Here is a 3,951-nt window from a genome sequence, read left to right on the forward strand (position 1 = left end):
GACTGAGCGACTTCACTTTCACTTTTCACTTTCATGCACTGGAGAAGGAAATGGCAACCCACTCCAGTGTTCTTGCCTGGAGAATCCCAGGGATGGGGGAGCCTGGTGGGCTGCCATCTATAGGGTCACATAGAGTCAGACACTACTGAAGTGACTTAGCAGCAGCAGCAGCATCTCTGGCCCAGCTCTTACTTTTCCTCAGGAGTCAGAGTAAATGTTTCCAGGTAGCCTTGCCAAACCCCAGTCTCCTCTGCTCCCAGCATTCCCTGTAGAATCAGATCACTCTTGAACCCTGACTCCCATGTGGACCAGAAGTCCTGTGAGGGTTGGGAAGGCATCCACCTGCCTCTGCTATTGACTCATCTACCTGGAAAGATTCCCAATCTACCTGTTTTCAGGCAACTCCTCCTGTATATAGCTTCCAAGTAAATCACTTTAATCATGGCATCCGCAGTTCTAGAACTTGCAATGACTTCCTAGTGCCTACTGAATCAAATCCAGACTCTTCCTCTTGTGTATATTTAATTACATCAAAATTAAAGACTTCTGTTCAATGACATGGACAAAGTTGAGAGAGAGATGACAAAATGGGAAAATATATTTGCAAGGTCCAAAACTAACAAAGGATAGACTCTTTCAGATCTCCTGCAAATCAGCCTCCAAAAAGGCATCAATAGAAATATAACACACTGATATAAAAAGACTGTTTACGTAAGAGGAAATGTGAAAGACTAATCATCAAGTGCAGAGATGCTCAAACTCTTTAGTGAGTGACCAGACAAATGCAAATAAAACAACAATGAGATAATACCTCAGTCAGGGTAGGAAAACTCAGACAGCTGGATAACATCAGTCATAGGAGAATACAGGAACCTTCTGCTCTGTGTGTGGGAGTGCGCACGGGGGCAGACACTGAGGAGAAAACTATGTCTGTACTTAGTCAAAGGGAGACATATATGTACAGTTTATGACCTAGCAAGTCCACTCCTAGTTTCTAAGTATATAACCCAGAGAGATCTCACTGGATCCATAGGTGAACAGGGCTGAGGGTGTGCACCGCAGCACTGCTTGTTGGAAGGGAGTTGGGTGTAGTCAGATGTCCCTCTCTGGGATAGTGGAGAGGCCAAAGTGCGGGGTTGCCCCCACAGCGATGAAAACACCTCAGTGTTCACAGGGCAACCTGACTGGATCTTAAAACCATAGTGCTGGGTGAAGGGAGGACCAGCAGAACAAGGCCTAGAACACAGTGCTGGTAATGTATAGAGACCAGTTCAGTTCAGTCGCTCAGTCGTGTCCGACTCTTTGCAACCCCATGGACTGCAGCACACTAGGCTTCCCTGTCCATCACAGCCTTGTTTAACTCAATGAAACTATGAACCATGCCATGTAGGGCCACCCAAGACGGACGGGTCATGGTGGAGAGTTCTAACAAAACACCACTGGAGTCAGGGGAGTGGCAATGGTCCACTGGAGAAGGGAATGGCAAACCACTTCAGTGTTCTTGCCTTGAGAGCCCCATCAACAGTAATGTATAGAGATACACACACTGTGTGGTCAGGCGACTCAAGATGGCTGTTCTCTTGCCTTGGGTACATCCCCTGCCCGACCAGTGCCTGCTTCACTTGCACCCTATTTACATGATTGACCTTCCTACATACTTGCCCCAGAACCCAGCTAGTGATAGCTTATCAAACGGGTGGTGAGGGGCATGCTTCTCTGCTGGTTTCCCTGGTAACTAATGACAAGTGAAGTCGCTCAGTCGTGTCTGACTCTTTGCGACCCCATGGACTGTAGCCCACCACGCTTCTCCATCCATTGGATTTTCCAGGCAAGAGTACTGGAGTGGGTTGCCATTTCCTTCTCCAGAGGATCTCCCCGATCCAGGGATTGAACCCAGGTCTCCCGCATTGTAAGCAAGACGTTTTACCGTCTAAGCCACCAGGGAAGTCCTTAACTAATGACAAACCAGATATCAATTCCCCCCACAATTGGCAATCTCCTCTTCCCCACCGGAACAAAGACTGCAGCCAAGTCTTACTTACTGTCCACTATACATGGTAGGGTATTGCTCTAGGACTTTGCTTCAGACACGTAAGCTCCCCCATCCATTAAACCACTGATGTGCCTATTGCTGACTCCAGACTCCTTCTTTAGACTTGAAGCTGGGCAAGCACAGCATTTGTAGCCCAGAGTAGCAAAAAGCAAAGGATAAAAGGAAAGTTATAAGCATCTGAATGCAGAGTTCCAAAGAATAGCAAGGAGAGATAAGAAAGCCTTCCTCAGCGATCAATGCAAAGAAATAGAGGAAAACAACAGAATGGGAAAGACTAGAGATCTCTTCAAGAAAATTAGACATACCAAAGTAGCATTTTATGAAAAGATGGGCTCGATAAAGGACAGAAATGGTATGGGCCTAACAGAAGCAGAAGATATTAACTTTGAAGAGGTGGCAAGAATACACAGGAGAACTGTACAAAAAAGAGCTTCACAACCCAGATAATCACGATGGTGTGATCACTGACCTAGAGCCAGACATCCTGGAATGTGAAGTCAAGTGGGCCTTAGAAAGCATCACTACGAACAAAGCTAGTGGAAGTGATGGAATTTCAGTTGAGCTATTTCAAATCCTGAAAGATGATGCTGTGAAAGTGCTGCACTCAATATGCCAGCAAATTTGGAAAGCTCAGCAGTGGCCACAGGACTGGAAAAGGTCAGTTTTCATTCCAATTCCAAAGAAAGGCAATGCCAAAGAATGCTCATACTACCGCACAATTGCACTCATCTCACACGCTAGTAAAGTAATGCTTAAAATTCTCCAAGCCAGGCTTCAGCAATACATGAACCATGAACTTCCAGATGTTCAAGCTGGATTCAGAAAAGGCAGAGGAACCAGAGATCAAATTGTCAACATCTGCTGGATCATGGAAAAAGCAAGAGAGTTCCAGAAAAACATCTATTTCTGCCTTATTGACCATGCCAAAGCCTTTCACTGTGTGGATCACAATAAACTGTGGAAAATTCTGAAAGAGATGGGAATACGAGACCACTTGACCTGCCTCTTGAGAAACCTGTATGCAGGTCAGGAAGCAGCAGTTAGAACTGGACACGGAACAACAGACTGGTTCCAAATAGGAAAAGGAGTTCGTCAAGGCTGTATATTGTCACCCTGCTTATTTAACTTATATGCAGAGTACATCATGAGAAACGCTGGGCTGGAAGAAGCACAAGCTGGAATCAAGATTGCTGGGAGAAATATCAATAACCTCAGATACGCAGATGACACTACCCTTATGGCAGAAAGTGAAGAGGAACTAAAAAGCCTCTTGATGAAAGTGAAAGAGAAGAGTGAAAAAGTTGGCTTAAAGCTCAACATTCAGAAAACTAAGATCATGGCATCTGGTCCTATCACTTCATGGGAAATAGATAGGGAAACAGTGGAAACAGTGTCAGACTTTATTTTTTTGGGCTCCAAAATCAGTGCAGATGGTGATTGCAGCCATGAAATTAAAAGACGCTTACTCCTTGGAAGGAAAGTTATGACCAACCTAGATAGCATATTCAAAAGCTGAGACATTACTTTGCCAACAAAGGTTCGTCTAGTCAAGGCTATGATTTTTCCAGTGGCCATGTATGGATGTGAGAGTTGGACTGTGAAGAAAGCTGAGAGCCAAAGAATTGATGCTTTTGAACTGTGGTGTTGGAGAAGACTCTTGAGAGTCCCTTGGACTACAAGGAGTTCCAACCAGCGCATCCTAGGGGAGATTAGTCCTGGATGTTCATTGGAAGGACTGTTGCTAAAGCTGAAGCTCCAATACTTTGGCCACCTCATGCGAAGAGTTGACTCACTGGAAAAGACCCTGATGCTGGGAGGGATTGGGGGCAGGAGGAGAAGGGGACGACAGAGGATGAGATGGCTGGATGGCATCACCGACTCGATGGACATGAGTTTGA

Source organism: Bos mutus, chromosome 19 (genome assembly GCF_027580195.1).
Source record: "Bos mutus isolate GX-2022 chromosome 19, NWIPB_WYAK_1.1, whole genome shotgun sequence".
Classification (NCBI taxonomy): Eukaryota; Metazoa; Chordata; class Mammalia; order Artiodactyla; family Bovidae; genus Bos; species Bos mutus.